A 20,693-nucleotide genomic window follows, 5' to 3' on the forward strand; every position below is an offset into this window, starting at 1 on the left:
TAGTACATTCAATAGCTGTGCTAAGTGTGCACATGTTTTGTGACAGATAAGAGATCATAGTAGCTTTGAAGATCAACTCTTAGAATTCTTGCAGATTACATTGTCTGCAACTGAGTGTGCAATATTTTTGCAATGAGAAAAATACTATTTTCAGAGAAAAGTCTTAGAAATGTTTTGACACAAGCGAGCACATTGAGTGGTTCTGCTGGGAGTGCAATTGTTTTTTGATGGGTAAGATACAATAATATTTGCCAAGAAAAAGTAGTTGAATCCTTTGGGGTAGGAGGAGATTACATCCAATACATGTAATTGAGTATGCTGCCTTTTTGTGATTGGGAAAACAGTAGTTGCAAAATAGTACAATTATTTGGAGGCAGGGTGAGATTATGTTCAGTGGCTCATACTCAACATGGTATCTTTTGGTGATGATAGAACATACTTGTTGAGTAGAAAAAGTATTAGGTTTCTTTGAGGTGAGGAAGTGATTGCACTCAATGGCTATATATGAGTGTGCAATGTTTATGATTAGACAAAATACTAGTTCCAAATGAAAAGGCAATTCAGTACATTCAGTGATTGTACTGGCTATGCCAACAATGTTTTACATGTGAAAGAAAATACTAATTGTGAAGAACGAACTAATAATTCTTTGGTGTTATGGGGAGATTATAGTAACTGGTTTTAACTGGGTGTGCCAACTTGTTTTGAGGAGACTTCCTGTAATTGTTTGTGTGTGCTTTTGTTCGAGATGTTGGCATGACATTGTTTCATAATGAGAACATTACATTTGATACGGCTAACATTTTTCGGAGAGATGGAGTCCATCTAATTCAAGGATAATCAGATTTTTGTGAAAACATTCAAAATGCTTTGAAGCAGTTTTTGTGAAAGAGAGAAGTAATTATTACTTTCAGTTACATGTTTTCCTAGTTCAGTTTGTAAAACCCCCAAAAAATAAAAAAAATATAGAAGCCAAAACTGAAAAAAAGGTTCTTTTAACAGCCACCCTTTTTAAATGCAAAACAATTAAAATAATTTCAATTGTCGTGCCCTGTGCTTGGCTTTTTCTAAATGTCCACGGACTACTGCGCTCTCCGTGAAATATGCAGGCTGCACAGGGGACTCTGACTTTTGTTCTCACTCCTATTTTTTAACTATGAAAGGTGGCTCCTAAAGGAACCTTTTTTTGTGTTTTTTTGATTTTGTAGTATTTTTGTTGGGCCTTTTTTCCGGAGATGCAAGGGAGGTTAGGTAAGGGAGGGCAGGGGAACCAACCACAGGGACGAAGGGGCAGTTGGAGAGAGGAGGATGTTGGTCGCTCCTTAATCCGGTAGGTGGCAGTGTTTCTCATGCTTCTTTACCGCATCCTCGAAAGCATTCTGAGACTGCTCCCCCCTACAGATTGGTGCTTCACAGTACATAAATAGCACTGTGAGCCTCGAAAGGTAAAGGTCAACAGGGTTCTGCATGGTCTGTGAAGCCGCCACTGAGATCCTCTGCCCCAAAGGAGTATCCTTTGTGGTGACAGGAGCAGATGAAGATGATGGGGTGGAGGAAGTCAATCTGCTCTTACCTGAGAAAGGTATCGCCTTTCTCAGAACAGTTGGGTGGGTCAATTTGCTGTGGCGCCTCATGGAAGTATTCCCCAGTAGCAATACAAGTCAGGTTTCCCATGACTGAGAACAACTTTGCACTCAGTGCATTGCATCTTGCCTGCATAAGCCTTTTGGACATTTCCAACTGTCGTGAAAAATTGCCACATGCAGAACTCACTCTGACTACTGGTGACAGGGACTTCTTCCACTTCAAAATCTTCTTCCTCTTGATCCTGCTCTTTTGTATCACCATGCCTGTTCCCCTCTCCAGGCCCTGCAGATGATGGTGGTGGTGTTGCGGGTGGCTGGGAAGAAACAATGGCCATAAGAGATGTCATAGTCTCCAAGAACAACATCTGCAAATGAAATGTGCACAGGATTGATGCAGGTGCTCTCTCCTGGATAGCCAGATTGAGAAGGAAGAAAAGTAATGGGTCAGTCCCTTTAGAGGAACCGTCCATGAACAGTTGTACTGTGCGCAGACTACCGAGTCAAAAATAGGCCTTGAAAAGTTGTAACAAGTTGCCAGATCAACATAAAATTGGTCTGGAAGTTGTTCAAGGGTAACCCTTCTGCTTGAAAACCGTAGATTGGCTGGAAAAGCACTTTTTCACTGTCTGCAGCTACAAACACGATTCTCGGACACCCCAATCACGCTGCACGGGTGCAGTCACATGATGACGTCCGTAGCCATGATGGTTGTACGCAGACAACCATCAGCGGGAATCGCAGGGCGCATGCTTTGGATGTCCGTACAACAGGCGTGGTGTCCGCTGACTAATAAAAGTGTGTCATGAAAAACAGACATGTCTGGACATCGCCCCTGTCCGGGGGCACCTCCATTTTGAGTGCAGACACCGCAGACAGTCATAGTGTCTGTGGACTCATGAGGCGATTTTTGATAAAAATGGAAAAATGGGGCATATCACACAACAATAAACAAAGCATTTATTGTACAACAAATATATCTATTCAAGAAAGGGATGGGTATCAGAATGGGAAACATACATGGGAGAATTTGGAATTTGTGTACAATAATCATGAGGGGAGGAAGGGAGTGAGGTTTCTTCAACGTGTCTTAATATGTTCAGAATCTGATGGGGATGACTGCTGGGGACTAGGGCGACAGGTGCAAGAAGAACAATGATAGGGAACATGTTTAATGACATGATTTTTGACATACTGTAAAAGTACCTTAAACTCATTACTCAGTTCATCCAATTTTTTGTAAGTAATGGGTGATATCATCACTGGCATTTGTGATATCATCTTTGATGTCCTGGGTGTTAGTCTTAGCAGTGCACGGAGGTGGCACAAGTTATGGTTGCTTAGCGTACCATTACTGGGTATTTTCTTTGGTTTTTCGGGTTTACTTGTAACCATAACGTCCCTTTAACAAAGTGTTTTCACTGAATATATATAGTAACAAAAACACACAATATTCACGGGTTGTAACACTACAAAAAACCCATAAATGTGTACAAAAATCACCCAAGCACACAAGACCTTACTGCTAACAACAAACAGTCTTTATTTCAGCATCGTAATGCAACACACATTTAATGGAAAGCACAACATCTTGCGCTCACCTACATGACAGACAAGTAAAGAAGTCACTTACCCTCCAGGGTGAACTTTGCCACGCATTCTGCTCACGTTCCGAGCTTCGGCAGGCTTTTACATTCACATTAGCTTCCAAACACACGTATTTAAAACAAAAGGAACACCAGATGCAGTAAACTCCTCCCCCAGACCACGTGATTACTAGTCATGTGATCGTAAGTTTATGAGGCAAATGCCTAAAAAGACTACTTCCATATTGAAGTGAAACAATGCCATAAAGATCCAAGGGCAAGTCCCTCATCTTTAATACGGGGCAAATCGCCCCATGAATAGAATGTTTTTAAATCATAATGGGGGTGAGCATTCCCTTGCTGGTCTGCCTTTCTATAAATAACAACATTCTTGTTCAAATTTCTATTTTCGTGATTGCCAAATATATTGTGCTTGATGATGCAATGCTGCAAATAGCAGTGCAACATCAAGCGCAGCTCCCACGAGAGGGAAAACGAGTTCTTCATAAAGCCTCACGAGCAGCTATGATTTCATGCTGTCACAGTCTTCTCATCATGCAAAGGCCACTATAACTGATGTAGTACCCTTATTTGGCAGCACCATGGAGTTCAACAAATACATCATAACCCGTTATAATACTGTTCGGCTCCAGTAGGATTCTGGTAATTGTTGTTTAGAACATAACCATAAAGTACAAGTGCAGTCATTTCAACATTGTTTAAAAACATGAAAAACACATCCAAAATAAAAAAGAGAAAGCATAAAATCAGAGCAGCAGCAGTATTCATAATTCTATCATCATGCACCAATCCTTTCAAAGTTTATTTACGTTTACATTTTTCTTTTAATTTGTTCTCAGAGCCTTAATGAGCAGGGTTTAAATTAAATGTGTGGTCATTGAGCAGAATTCTCTCTAATTCACCGAGATTAATACAACATTAGATGGGACCCTCATTCCCATTGATATAAAAAATAAACTAATGATCACTAATTAATATAATGCCTGATTAATATAAAGTGCTAGTGCATACAGTACAAATGCCAATGCATAAAATGCATCTAAGAAAGTGCTAGTGCATAACCAATTGAGGTTCATGACCTCAACATTTGTAAGTATATCTCCGAAACAAAGAGAAAACCCTATTCATTCTGCCAGACATAACTTCAATGATCAAATCTGCCTATTTTTTAATTTATTGGAGAGACACAAATAACTCTGAATCTGTATTTGAACCCTTTGGTCACAGGGTGTCAAATTTACAGATAAGCGACGCTTCAAGTTGTCGCAATTTCAGTTCTCTATTGCCCAATATTTTTGTGTAGGGGGACATGGGCTAACCCCAAAAAGGACATCTCATTGATGTTACCATAATGCTTTTCCAAGAAATTCCCTGTTAATGGAAAAGTTAAATCCCCATTCTTGATCGCTCTGTAGTGTTGCAATTCACAATTTCAAAGGTCCTATATAGTGCAAATTGCATGTGCAAGTTATAACATAGATAACATGTTTGGTCAAACACGTGGTCTTACATTTGTTTTTCCATAATAGTGCGTTGGAGCTGATAAAAGGTTTTCTTGAAACAAAATTACACATCTTACAATTGGCACATTTGTGGTATCCAGGTTAATGCTCCTCTGTAAGAAAATTAGAGGGAGCAGCGGTTTTGGTAACCACCATGCTAGGAGACAACAACGTTTTTAATGTTGGAGCCTTTTGTTAAGGGACATTTGGCTGCTCCCCAAGCACTTTACAAAGATCAGGATCAGTTAACAATACCTTCCAGTGTGTTTTCATGAAGTTTTTGACCGTATTGGCTTGATGATTAAAGCTTGTAATAAATCTAATCGGGTTCTTGTTTTCAACATTTCTGGCTTTAAATAGAGTATCTCCATTCACTTTTACTGCTTTCTCATAACATCCTGCTACAATACTTTTAGTGTAGCCTCTAGTGATGAACCTTTGACCAATGTGCCTAGCTTCCCTCTGATAGTCTGAGCTGGCACTACAAGCTATTTTGGCCCTCAGAAATTCTCCATATGGAATGGAGTTAATGAGAGCTTTGGGATGATGGCTCTTGGTGTGGAGAGTTGAATTGGAACTCGTAGCTTTTCTATATAATTTTGATGTTAACAAATTATCTGCAACTATAAAGTTGACATCTAGGAAAACTAACTTCGTCTGGCTACATACCAATGTGAGATCTAGATTCAAATCATTAGTGTTCAAAATTCAAACATATTCATTTAGTTCTATTTCCGTACTGTCCCATATGTTGAATAAATCATCTATGAAACGGTACCACACAACTATGTGCTGTGTGAAAGTTTCCAAGTCCTCTCTCCATGCTCTTTGGGTCTCCCACCACCCCATATACAAGATTGCATATGAGGTGCCATGCATGACCCCATGGCTGTCCCCTGAGTTTGCTTGTAAATCTGATCATCATATAGAAAATGATTATGTTCAAGACAGAACTGCAGCATTTCTAAAAGCTTGCCATTGTGTTCACGATAACAGATCGTTCTGCTTTCCAAGAAAAACCGAAATGCCTCAATACCAGCTCTATGCCTGATTGAAGTGTACAGTGACACAACATCAAGGGATACCAAAATGTAATTTGGTTTCCAATTTAAGTTGCTTAACTTCATTAATAAATCAGAGGTATCTTGTAAATATGAGCTCAAACTGGACACAAACAGTTGGAGAAAAAAGTCCAAATATTTGGACATATTCTCTAGAAGGCTACCGATATAGGAGACTATTGGACGTCCCGGGGGATTAGATAGGCTTTTATGGATTTTAGGATTGAAGTATATCAACGGAGTAACTCGATGCCTGTTCTTCAAAAAGTAGTGTTCCCCTTCACTGATAAGTTCCAATACACTCCATTCTTCAAGCCTACTTTGGTAAAGGATGTTAGTGTCTTTCAAAATAGTATTTTCCACTATCGTATAATTTTCAATATTGCCAAGTTGTCTTATGGCTTCCTCTTCATATTTTACACTGTCCATTACCACTATTCCTCCTCCTTTGTCTGATGAACGAATAGTTACAGTGTCATCACGCCTTAGATTTTCAAGCGCCTTGAATTGTAAATAGCTCAAATTTCTCGAAGAGGGTGAGGCCATTACAGGTAGTTTCCTTAAGTCTTTCATCACCAAGTCCTCAAAAGTATCTATCAGACTACATGTTATGCTGGGACAAAAGATTGATTTTGGTTTGAAATGACTGGGGCAGTTGGCATCAGTTTCAATACCAAACCGATTGTTAAGTATATTATTGTCTAGGTTACCAGACTCTACCCCACTTGTTGAAGGAAACACATCCATATCCGCAAGACACACAAGACCTGCTAGATCTCTTTCTGTAAGGGGGGATATTACACTTTTGGCAATCTGTTTCTTTCCCATAGTTGGCCCATCTGTGACTTTTGGTGACATAAAACTTGGTCAGTTTCAACTTCCTTATAAATTTGAATAAATCCACTCTTGTCGATGTATAATCATAAATGTAAGTTGGACTGAATGAGAGTTCTAGAGAGAGTACTGATGTTTCACTCTCTGTTAACTTTCTGGGGGAAATATTGAAAATCTTTAGTTGAAGGTCTTCCTTCCTCTGGGTCTCCCCCTCTGACTGCTGCCTCAGCGCATTGTTATATTTGACTAATTGCTTATGCTAGCGCCCACGCCTCGTCTTGTTTTTCCTGCTTTTCCTGCTGCGCCTCTTCCTTGTCCAGCATATTGTCCTCTGCCCTTTTTGTCCATCCTGCTGTCTAGGTGAAGCAGTCAGAACTCTTCTAAAAAGTTGAGCTTTTTTTAAACTGGTGCATCCCCTTCTGATGTTTCCACTTCGGAGCTACTTGCCTCTTCTATGGTAGTTACTGGTTTAGGGTGATTCTTTGCGCTTTGTTCCATTTTATTCTTGATTGCAATATCAAATCATTTGGCAAATGTATATATATATTTGCCCTTGTTCATAATCTAGGCAATCCCTCTTGAATTTATGTTGCTTCCTTATTCTGATCTCCCCTTCATATCTCGCAAGGTTCTCTTCTACCCTGGATATCCTTCTCTTACATTCATCCCCATCTTATGAGTTAAATAGTTGTTCTTCCATTTCTTCTATGTCTTTCAATAGTTTGATTCTGTCTATTTTGGCATACTTTATCAAACTTTCAATCATTTTGAATGAACAAGTGTTGGTATGATCTGTCTATTTCTCAATCAGTCGGGGGTCTATGTCTTCAAATGTGGCTATAGTCAGAATTCTCAAGCCTCTAGGGATACACTGTACTTCCAGATACGTTTGCAGGGTCATCGCCTCCCACCATTTGGAAATCTCTTTCTTCTTGATTTTCTACAGTTCCAATTTCTGTTGCACTGTTAAACTTTCTGGTAAACTGCTTACTACCGTTGCTTCTGCATTTGCTTCCTCTTGATCAAATAAGATGAGTGCTGCTGCTCACCTTTTGGCTTCTACTTGGTTGGTCATATTGTTCGTCCCTCACAACTGAGGGTACTGAACAACTATGTGTGTGTGTTTGCACTGACAAAAGCAGTAAAAGACCATGCTAGGGTAGCTTGAAAGAGTTCTTTTTGAACGCTACCCTATCTAGTACCTTCTCACTCCAAAAGAAAAAAAATTACAAATGGCTGAAATGGAATGTGCTTGGTTGGTCTCCCCTATTTATACCAGAGATGTCTAAGATAATGACTCTCACATTTGTCTGCTCCCATGCAGACCTTTTATTGCAATAAATTGCTATGTATAACTCCAAAAAAGGAGAAAGGAGGCTACACCATGACTAAAAATGTTTTAATGGATAACAGTCCAATAATTATTGAGACATATGTCCTTGGTCATGGGAGGTGGCAACTAGCTAAAATGTAAAAACAACAAAGATGGTACATAACACACAAGCCTAACTACAATTAAAAACAGCTTAAAACTCACTCATAAACCCACACATAAAGGAGTATTCAATGTGGGCAATCGACACAGAAATAATTGTTATACAATGAGGGAGAGATAACTCACAGCCCTTAAATTACTTTGAAATATATCTTACTGAGGGGGAAGAAACTTGCAGCACTATATATAAATAGTTGTTCAATGAACACAGCAAAAGTGTCAGTACACAAGATAGGTGCAGTGGTCCAACTTCGTCTCTTGGGTCTTTTGAGCCGAGCCCGATGAATACCTTTAGCCACTGAAATGACAACTTCCGGTTGATGTATGGAAGACCGAAGGGTCATTGCATCACTGTTGGTGACTATACTGGCCGTCCTCAAAATGGGTATCAGTTGAAGGGACCTAAACAATGTCAGACTTATATAAAGTCTGAACAGTTTAAATATCTAGACTACACAATGGACATATGTCAGTACCACCACTACTCCAACACTTTGGGCCTCATTCTGCGGTCGGAGGTAGCCATGGTGCTGTTAGCACCATGGCTACCCCCATACTGCATACCGGGTTTGGGTTCCCTGAATGGGGAAATACCGCGCCATTCCAACATTCGAGGGCCCGTTATTTCCCCATTCAGGGAACCCAGACCCTGTGCATCCCCATTCCCATTCTAGCCCCCATAGGGCTCCATGGGAATGGGGAGGGAGCTAACAACGGGCCTGTTAATAACGGGCCCATTGTTAGCTCCCTGGTCTGCTAGCGGGATCCGCTAAGGGCACCTGGTTTTACCAGGCGCCTTTTGCTGGTCCCACGAGCAGACTCGTAATAGGGCGGTAAGGGGTTAACGGCACCGACACCATTACCGGTGCCGTTAACCCCTTACCACCCAGCTCGGAATTACCCCCTTTGTACATGTAGCCAGACTTAATGTGCCCAAGCGGGAATCAAAATATAAGGCTTGTGCATAGAGGGGTTCAATGTAATCTAAGCATGGTTCAAAGCCAGATTCAGCCTTCCTTCAAGGTATTTCTCTGCCTAACTCAATTTTTGGCAGTCAGTAAACAAAGTCAGTCTTTTATGAGAAGTTATAACTTTCTTTACCCTACCTAAGGTTTTATTAATAGAATTTGGATGGCACTAATAGACTCTGGATGGCACCAGAGATCTTGCTCATTAAAGATGGTCAGTGTGTCCTCACAAGGGTAGCCCACCATAGACTCTCCCTCCAGCCAGACTGAGCAGGTGAACAACAGCATTTGGGTATAGCTCCAACCCTGGGTTACACCACACCTTTAACCAAAACACCACTGGATTCAACATTAATTTGCTAGCAAATGGATCTAAATCAAACTCGATATGCATAAGAGAATTTGGAGTCCCACGATATAAGAGGTATTACTTTTTTAAAATTAATTTGTTGCATAAGCCAAATCAGGGGCGCTTGCATAGCCACACATTTCTGTCCCGTGGGAGGCAGATATAAGGGCTGTTTCCAATATAACTCAATTGCTGGGGAAGACGCTCTCCTCCAATGGCGATTATGGAAGTTCAGTATCCTGACACAACACTTAGATCCTGACACAACACTTAGACACATTGGTGTGAGCCTTGTCAATTTGGGAGTTTCTGAACCCATTCTCATTAAACCTAACCCCCAGATAGTCATACAATTGTACCTGCACAAGCACACTACCTTCAACTCTAAAAATCACCCTTTGTTGTTTGGTAATATTAGGTCTAAATACCAGTGCTTTAGTTTTCCCTGTGTTGAAGTTTAGTTTGAGGTCACCACACTTTTTCATGAAAGATGCCAAGGTCGCCTTAATGCCCTGTGGCGAGATGGATAACAATACACCATTGTCTGCAAAAAAAGAGAGCCAGAGGTTTTTCTGTGTCCAGTTTGAGGGGATCCAGATATTCCTCAATAAGTATCCAGACCACTTCATCAATAAAAATAAATAAAGAGTAGGGGGCAACGAGGCACCCCTTCCTAACCCACTTTTAATTGTGATGTTGTGATGTCTCCCCTACCAAGCTGTAGCGGACCACTGCTTTGTTGTTGTTATATAATGATTTCACAATTAGCAGCAACTTGGGTGGCATGTTCCTGTGATATAGAGTTTGCCAAAGAAGTCCTCTGGAACTCCATCAAAGGCCATTTTGAGTTTGATGAAAATAGCATACAAATTTATCTTCCTCAAAACAGTATACTTTTGCACCAGTGTGAACAGTCAGAAACTCTGTTCATCATTTCCTCTACCCTTATGGAATCCTGCCTGAATTGGGTAGATTATACCATGGACCTCAACCAAAGATTGAAAACGTTGCAAAAAGATTACCAGTTGTATCCAGTAGGGATATTGGGTGATAGTTGGCAGAGTTTTCTCTCCCACCATTGTTAAATATCAGAACTATTATGGCATGCTGCCAAGAAATGGGAACAATGTTGAGGTTGATACATGTCATAAATAGTTTCCACAGGATGGGGGCCCAAATCAGAGTCTCATCCCTGAAGATGTCACCAGGGATACAGACAGGCCCTGTGGCTTCCCCACACTTTTTGAGCACTAACAGAAGAGACAATGCCATCTAATGTTAGATGCAGGGCATCCTACCCCAAGGGTGTGCTCTGAATAAACTTTGTTGCTGTTAGTTCCAAAGTGCCCAAAGGCTCTTCCCTGGTGTAAAATCTTGAGAAATGGCCACACCATTCAAAAGGTGTGATACCACTTCCAAGATCAGGGGCCTTGTTTACGTCAATTCCTGTTACCAATTTCCAAAAGGTAATGCTGTCTCCCTGATTGCAAGCCTTTTTTAGAAGTTACCATTCCGTATTTAAATACTCATCTTTCTGAACATTGATCAATATTTTATATTTTGAACTACAGGAAAGCAATGTTTGTTATCTAGCAGTGGTCTGCTAGCTTAGCTGTTCAATAGTAACTGTTTTGCGGTGGAACTTTCATGGTCATAACAAACAGTTTTAGTTATGGTCTGCTTTTTTACCACTGACCTAGCATTTGTTACAAAAGGATGTATGTTGCCCACTAACTTTCAGAACTCCACTAAAACATCATTATCAGACATCCACTCACTGCAAATATGTGTCAAATTAGGTTAAATCCCCTCATAAAGAGTTGATTTGCTCTCAGGTTCCACAAATTAGCCCACTTGACCGTTCTGTGTGCATGACCTGCGATGACCATAGCTTGAGCACTCTGTGGTTCCATACTGGTTCCCAAGTACATCTCAGTCAAAAACAAGGTGGCTGTTAGTGGCTTATGGTCACCTTTATGCATGTCGATTACTTCAAAGTGGACAACCAGCCCCAAGCTCTAGCTGAAAAGAGAATATAATCTATAAGGGAGGATCCTTTTGGGCCTGTGAAGGTTTTACTAGTAGACTGGTCACTGTAAAAGCACCCATTGCATGCCCTTAGTTCTAGTGAGTAGAGAGTACAAGCAGTATTAACTGCAAGTTTATGAGCCCTTGTTGGTCTGGGGGACACCAGTGGTGGAATATCCCAAGCTGCGTCCTGATCCCCTCAGAGATCATCCAGTTCCAACAAAGGCTCACACTTTAAGTTGAAATCCCCAACTACCACTATGTGTGCATCCTGCAAGTTACATCCTTCACTTATGCCCATCAAGTCAGCTAACAGAGCCATAGTTGTATTTGAATTTGATGTACTGTATACATTGAAGAACAGGAGGTGGAGTCCACCTGGAGTTTTGGCAACAATCATATGTAGATCCATTGAACCTGTTTCCTGTGTGACTAGTTTCCAGTTCAGAGATGGATCAAACCATTCAGTCATACATCCACTCAGTCTCACCTTTTGGTCCCTTCAATGCTGAGATATGCAAGGATTGATATCCCTGGTGGTTGACTGGAGCCACAGCCCAGGTCTCCTGAAGAAAGACAATTTGGTATTTCCTTATGGAATTAGTCCAGCTAGGCTCCTGGATATGTTTTCAAACTCCTGCTATATTCTAGGAAAGAACTTTGTATGTGGGCGTTATAGGGGAACTAATTCAACTCCCAATATGTCAATCAACACCCTCAAGTTCCTCTTCTATGGTTGTTGGTAGGAGTTCCCTTAGGCCACATTCTTGTTTATGGGTTTTGGATGACCCTGTATCTAAAATACTCATCCCCTTAATCTATGCTAAAGGGTGAGGATAGATAATATGAGTCTGCTGGGGAGGGAATGCTCTCAATGTTATGGTTGAGACCAACGGGGGATTTTCACAAACGTAGATAGAGCCTAAACCCTCCTACAGGAAATTATTGGTAACACAAATGTGGATATTCTCACAGCATTTGTGTCCACCGGCATCTTCCTATATCCTCCCTTATGATTGAAGTATACCCTTATACCATCCTTATCCAATATATACATTTATTGGTCAAGGACCTTTGAGACTCAAAGGCGTTAAGTGGACACCTGTGAACATTATACAGAGAATGATGTTACATCCATCTGGGCACTGGGTGGCTTTTTTGGATGATTATGCCCCCCCAAAGCTCTGAGGAGGTACACCAACTGTAAGCCTTGCAAGAATTGTGGGGGGATGGTAAGCAACATGCCGGTTGATGACATCAATTAAGGGACAGTTACTGAAGAGGGGTGCATTCCTTGTGCACACGTTTAGGGAGATTGAGGCCTTGGTTATTTTGGGCAATCAAAGCTGGAAGGACAATCAGGATGTGCATGATTCATTTACGTGTTTTTGCACATAAGGGTGGATTCAGCTTGGTTGGAGTTTGCATTTAAAATTACTGTCCATTTGCAACTATGGTATTCTGACACATCAGACTTTCTCTCTATTAATTGAGCAGTCACCATGATGAGATACTTCAGTACCTGTATTACTTTGTTCAGAAAACAGTCCCCTATACAAAGAAGACATTTCAGTACTCTAATTATGACTTTACACCTGTCAGCGAAATAATACAATATACATTATAAGGGGCAATTTCTAAAGTCAACGTACCAACAAATGGCAGGCAACTCCAGCATTCTATTATACGTTTTGGATTATGAATCCCCGTTATCCTCATTAGTGCCTATGCCGGGCTAGTGGAAGTCATAATGTAAAACCTCTGGAGATCAAAAGATTGCAGCCTGCTCCTACATTGCATCTAAATTGCCCAAACATTTTTTTTAAATACTTCATAAATGTTTTCCGAACTTAATAAAAGGCAGGGCATATTGCATCTGTGCTATATGTTCACATACAGTAAAAAAATGCTTCCCCACGGTTGGTACTTGCCAGTAAGGTCATTGAGCAAGTTGTAGGTGTGGTGCTGCCTGATTTCTCATATGATGTCATAACTGTTGGTAGCTGACATGTCCTTCGTGGCTAGGGATTATGGTTAAGTTAAAGGGCTGCATATGTTGCATGTATTGTCATGCATTGTCAAGTGTGGACACCCCTTGGTTGGAGTATATGTACATTTAGATGTCACGGTGAGTACGCATGAAAATGTGGTCTATCTTTGAAAGTCACATGGTGGACAGGTACTGTTCAATGCCAACGCATATGTGCAACATATTGGAAAGGTAACTGTGCGGGCAGCTTAGCAGGATGATTCGCCATATCACAGGAACAATATTTTCAAATGCAAACTCCAACCATGCTAAATCCACCATTATATGCAGAAATATGCTTTTAAATGTTGTATCGCTCTTTCTTGCACATGTGATCTGCTGTACCAGTGATGTCACACATGATGCCATAAGTTACATCATATGTGATCTCTTCAGTGAGATCATGTGTGATGTTATCAGTTTGATTGGGGGCCACGCAATGAGGGCATCATAGTTAAGGTGGCGCAACTGCCAGCAGCTGCCAAATTTCAGGGGGTTTGCAGCATTAAATCAACACCTTTACAACACTTCAGCTAAGTTCTTTCACAACATGTGCAGGGCTTTGTTGCATCAGATTGTTTCACCTTAACAGTACTTAGATTTCTCACTGCATTTCAAGTGTTGTGTTGCACTGCACATATTCACCTTAACTACCCCTTACCTAAAGATGTTTCACCGAAAAGAAATATTTATATATATTTGTATAGACTGAAAAAGAATATTCCAAGCCAAGGCCCTTTTGGCATGCCCTGTTTGTATCTATATGGAGGTCATATGAAAATCTAATTTGGCACCTGAATAGTCCAAAGTGTAGCTATGAGCATAATACCAGTTACTGAAATGAAAATAGTATGCTGCATTAGTGTCTTTGCTTTTGCAAAAACTCTGAGCCCTAGTATCATGTTGTAAAATATTTTTCTTACATGGTCTGAGGTACCAATGACCACAGAGGTTTCTTACAACATCTACTGAGCCGATATTAACTGAGGTGACAGGCCGAAAGGGTTGGCCTGCCACCGAGGTTAATTTCGCCATTAGCACCCGTGTAGTTTCCCTATATGGGTGCTAATGGTGTTTTTAAAAAGAAAAAAAAATAAACTTAACTTTATGTTGCAGATCGGCTCTGGCAGTGCTGTAAGGGAAGTCTCTTTTCCATGTTGATGATTGTGATGTCATCAACATGGACAACGGACATCCCGAAGAGCAGCACTGCTGGAGCCGAGACACACCACACAGGTAATTGTTATTTTCATTTTCCTTTTAGAAAAAAGGACACCATTAGCACCTGTGTAGGGAAACTACACAGGTGCTAAATGGAGAAGAGGGAGAGGGGAAGTGAAGTGCCCGAAAACAATGAGAATGCTCGGAACACAGGATTTCCTTGGTGAATAAAGCCCACGTTCTGAGAATTCTTATTGGTGGATGGCGCCTCCCAGGTTGCTAATGACTCATGTGTCTGTTGAATGGAGAATGGTCAATGAACTATAAACTGCTGGAAATTATGCTGCAGGTATTGCAATGTCAGAAATATCATCAATCTATTTGTTAATTTTTGCAGGATGACCACGTACTAAGACTTGCTGGGCAACTTTGGAACATATCTGCGGCAGTAAAAGACATTGAGGTAAATCAAACTGGTTGATTTAAAAAAAAAATATTTGCCATCATAGATGTCCAATTTAAATTGCTTCAGGTAATATATTTATTTCATACTGTGGTACACATTTTTAGATTTACCTGTGACGGGGACAACCTTATTGCACAATCTTTGATACAGGTGATGTCAATGGAAGTGTAGGAACATCTCATGAGATATCTTCAGAGGGACGTCCATGTGGACGATGCACTAGCAAGGCCTTGTTATACCTAACACAACTAAAAAGTGATTGGTGGAATTTGTGTAATTAATCATAATAACTGACATGGTGCTTGTCATTCTTCCAATCCATGTATGCAAATTATGTTTTATCCTGCTACCAATGTGTGCATTCTCCCCTGAACTGCTAGTCCACAAGGCACACTGTAAGGCACACTTGGCTAGGTTTGTTTTTTTTTTGGAATGTAGAGGCGACATTTCCTAGCTTTTTTAGAGTGGACTGCTTTTTTGGTGCATCAAAAGTGATTTGTATGAGCTGGCATCCTGATGAAATTTTCACACAGGCTAAAAAATAATGGAATGGAAGTCTGGTAAGAGTCACTATATTCTTTATGGCTAATCAAATGCCTTGATTCATGAAATGGTGATGTTCACTCCACGTTCAGTGTACTAACCCTAATGTCTCTGTGCCGGTTCCAGGTCTCGTAGTTGTATCTGGCCTGAGCTGGCAAATCATTTTATCCTTTTGGGGCTAAACAATAAGAGTTGACTAATGTCCTCTTGTAGGTGTTTGAAGGGACAGAACATGTAAACAGAGCTGTTATTGGGCTTCAGTCACACATGAGCTTTACCCAGCCCGCAGCAAATGGGATCTAGAGGTAATAAGCACATGTCCTGGATGGTGTGAGAGAGGGGAGAAAAACTATAGAAGGTGTAGCAGATCTCAGGTATCTGAAATCATTCCACATGCCAAAGAACGATTTACCTCCCTGACCCCCATAGCCACACTCACACACCAGATAGCAGGTGGAGTTTAAACCAGGGTGAATATATTCTGGGGAAGCCCAAAGCACCACAATGTGCACTGTTTTAAGTATATGCCAAACATTTTGACCTTTTAAGAGATGTGGGATATCAGGTTTGGGCAGTTAGATTCCCCTGTTTATATAAGGAACTAGCTGGGGGAACTTAGTCACTGAAATGTTCTAGAAAGAAAATATGGTGATGTTTATTTCTTTTTTTTTTTTTTTATTGTTTAATCACATTGGATTTTTACAATACAGCTTTTCCCAACGTTTCAAACGATTATTTATCTAGTCAGTTTGTTTCTCTTTGAGAGCTGGAGCATTTTAGTGTAGTAAGGTCTTTTAGACATTGATTATAGGGTTGATTTTAGGCAGTGCTGAACATTATATAATTTTAATTGGTTTTACCTTTGCAAATATCTTTAACCTCTTAAATGCTGAGGATGAGTATGCTGATTCTATTTGCATAGACATGCATGGTAGCCCAGCATTGAATTCTCTGTATTTCATATGAAAGCAGACTAGACATACCTTAGTAAGCATTTTGTTTGAGACATTATTCACTTAGTCTGCCAGGATTATCGCCAATTTGCTAGCATATTTTGCTTCAGGGCTGCTTTGTTGAATGTGCACTAACACACACTTTGATTTAGAGCTAAAGCTTACACAAGGAAGTGACTTTCTTTCAAATGTATTCTCACAATTTGAGGGGAGGGGAACATGTTTGGGGCATGCTGGACAAAATGTCCAAAGGGTCTTGTTGATCACTTAGGTGGTATCATTACGGGTAGTGTGAGTAGATGTGTGCGTCAACACTCCAACTGCAAAACTAGAACAGTAATTTGCGTGGCTGTTGTTTTATTGAATTCATGCTCACACACAACCTGGTTCGGTGCACTAGCTGACATAAGCATATGAATTTCTTTCATCCTGTCCCCCGCAGACATTCAGGCGCCTAAGGAGGACTTCTGTGCAGAAGGCCGCCAAAGGTTGGCGAACAAAGGAATCAAACCTGGTTTGGCGCGCAGAGTAAAACACAAGAAAGACTTTTACAAAAAGAAATGGCAAATAAACCCAGCCGGAACCGTATAAAAGTAAATATGGTTCAGCAGGTTTAAGTTCAAGGCTACTAAAATAGCCTAAAACAATACCAGCGCTATTTAAAATAACCGCGGTAGGAAAAATAGGGTAGTTACCACTGCCAACATCCAAATCTTAATGAAAAGGGAGCGAAGCAATGTTCCATGAGAAACAGGCAAAAAGGGATAACTATTAACCCTTTCCAGAACTCTATGAAAGATAGTTTGTTCTGGGTCTGTGAGTTTAAAAAGACTTATAGGGCCTCATTACACGTAGTGCGGTAAGGGTTTACTGGTACCGGTAAGGGCACAGGTACCAGTAAATCCTTACCGCCTTACTACGAGGTCCCTTTGCGGGTTGGGACTTTAACGCCTGCTGTTTAGCAGGCGTTAAAAACCAACCCTCAAAGGGACCATGGTGCTAATTACGGTACCGCAATTAGCGGCACCGTAATTAGCGCCTTCCCCATTCCCATAGAGCCCTATGGGACAAAAATGGGAATGGGGAAGGGCAATGGGGGAAGGGGGAATTACCGCCCCGCAAACCTTGGAATAGGGTGGTAATTCCCCTTTCCTCCAAGGCGGTGCCGGTATTTTACCGGCATGGGCCAAGGTGCTAATAGCACCTTGGTCCTCCGCCTACCGTGTAATGAGGCCCATAAAGTCAATGGCAAATTTACATGTCCTGGGAGATAGTAGTCAGTCCCAGAAAATGGAGTCAGAGTTGGGAAGTCTGACAAAGACAACCCTGTGTCACTGCACTGAAGGTGCTGTGTAACACACAGTAAAAAGATGCTGCCTACGGAGTAGGTGAGGCAAAACACAAAAATGTTAAACATACACAGCAAATCATATGTAAGAGTGGGAAAAAAGGCTCACACTCTTATCAGGTGAAAAAATAAAATCCTAGAAATCCAGCAAAGCTGCTGAGGGACTCAGTAGGTAAGGGATATTAGCCATTCTGGAGAATTCTCCCTAACAGTGACTTGATTTTTTGCACTAGAATATGTGTTTCTTTCAATGGTAGTACGCTTTAAAGAAAGGGGAAATGTTTTTGGGAAGGTAGGTAAACATCGTTTGCAGGGCATTGTTAATCACTCAGGGAGTGGCATTCAAGGAATGCTGATTGCAATGCCTGGTAACAAAGCATTCAAATTATGATTCAGTTTGCTACTAGTGATTGCAATGTTATCAAAAAGTTGCATTTCAAAACACACTGGCATCCCAAACGAAACTGGCTACACAAAACAAAATGGCTTCACAAACTGAAGAAAAAAATAACAAAGGTTTCAGATAACACACACAACACACACACACCATTATCTTCCGTGGCACGAAATAAATTGCTCCCTAACTTCCCTCTAAAATCTCTCCAGATTCACCTAATGTTTGGTCTGGTCGAGCCCTGCCGCACCTTCCTACAGCCAATCTCAATCCACAGAGGAAAGTTACAGCTTTTTTATGTACACATATGAACTCCTTGTCACTTAAGAACACACCCATCCGAAATGAACATCACGTCACAAAATCATGCAAATCCTTATGCAATCTCCCAATCCGGTACAGGCTTCCTGGTTTTACTCAAAAATATTTGGGTGTCTCTCCATTCACTCAGATGTGCTCATCTAATGTAATGTAATTGGTTATTTATAACGTGCTTAATAATCAGAGGTTTCTAAGCGTGAACCTGGGGATCAAACCTGTGATGCTCTGCATGGTCCTGCTTCCAAGGCAAGCGCGTTGCCCCTGTGCTATCCTCCCGGTGATATTCATGTGTGTCACAATGTATGCACTGTGGCTTATCTGAGGTTGTTGTCCCTTCTACCTTAGGAGGAGACCTTTAACATGGGGCCAGTTTGGTCCATGCTCAGTACAATAGTCCCCCTGGGGGTGGTGCACATAGGGAGGATCACATGGGGAAGGAATCCACCTATGGGATTGGGGACGATCATCACCAAAGAACACAGTATCTCCCCACTGTACCATGTCCAACCCCTCTTCTAGTTCCTCCTTCTTCTTCCTAATATGTACTGTTGTCAGGTTAGTCAAACTAAGTCATATAACAACACTGAGAGACAATACGATGCAAAGTATTATACATGTAGCCTTAAGACTGATACTGTGATGAAGAAGATGGCCAAGAGTACAAGGATCCCCCCTCGCGTGAAGCCAAGTGAGCGGTCTAGTTTTTTTAACCTGGTGATGGGATCTAATGAATACATCAATCCAACGCGTGAGTTCCAAGATCATCCCATTGATGCTCAGGCTCGAATGACATAAATGGAAATTACAGTAAGCACATTTAGGTTTCTTGCACGAAAATGAGGCCCCTCCATTCCAAAAGGAAATGCAGATTTCATATTTCCCCCATTGTGGTTGAGTTGATTTGCACCAAGCCCAGACAGAACCACCTCAGGATATATGTATATGACATATCTAATTGCTCAAAATGTGGGTGAGTCAGAATTTCTCTGTACAGTTTCACCTAGGATTAAGGAGATATGAAATATTGTGAATAAACAGCATTTTTCTACTTTGGCAATACAAACATATATGTTAATGCATGCACTTTTGCCAGTCGGCAATGGAAATAAGCGTGATATCAAATAAATCAACCATTAAAGCTGATTGAAATAGCTTGCAGGGGTTAAGGCAGCTGTGTCATATATCAGAGTGCCCTTGGGGTCAGGAGTTCGAATCCTATCAGTTTCACTGACCATCCTACCCTTAAGGTGACTGTGATGCTGGAAATGCCTTATGGAGGGACAGGGCCTCCTGTCCTTGTCCTATCACTTCTCTGTATGTGTTTTCTCTAGGTTTTCTGCCACTGAGGTCCCGCCTGGACCTCTGGCAGTGCAGCTCTTCATTCTTTTGGTGAACATCACCCATAGGATAACCTTATGGCACCAATGGGTGGGGGGTACACCCTTGTGCCCCTTATGTGTGTTTATTGGCACCTGTGTGTTGCCCACAGAGCAGGGTATGCACTGGTGGCAACTACATTCTGACTTAGCAGTAGCTCTGAGAGCCCTCCATATTTGGGACACCCAGGCCCTGCCATAGGAATCAATGGATTCCTGATAGGAGGCAAGATGTCCCCTGTGGCCTCTTGGTTCCTACTGCCTTTTAGCTTATTTCCCAAAGTCCTGGGAAGTCCTGACTCTGTTGTTCTTCCTGAATGGCTGTTGGGTGAAAACACCATAAATGTCTCTGTTTTTCACTTACTTCCTGACTGGCTTTTGGTGGGAAATATCATATATGGCTCTGGGGCTGCCTCCTGTCAGACTGACTGGAGCCTTCCCAGGTGTTGTGGGTACACCCTAGGGGTGGAACCTGTGTGAATGGAGCCTGAAGTGAATTCACATTCTCTGTTGTGGGTGTCTGGTTTCTGTGTGTGTGACACAAGGAATGAGAATGCCCTGCCTGAAACTAACATGTATGCAGTGTAGTGTGCTGAAAGGCAGAGTACTTGCCCCAATCCACATCTTTTGTTATGAGTGGAGTGAGTGGCCTGAATGCATGTGTGCCTGATTGGC

Source organism: Ambystoma mexicanum, chromosome 3p, assembly GCF_040938575.1.
Source record: "Ambystoma mexicanum isolate Mex_15411 chromosome 3p, UKY_AmexF1_1, whole genome shotgun sequence".
NCBI classification, from domain to species: Eukaryota; Metazoa; Chordata; class Amphibia; order Caudata; family Ambystomatidae; genus Ambystoma; species Ambystoma mexicanum.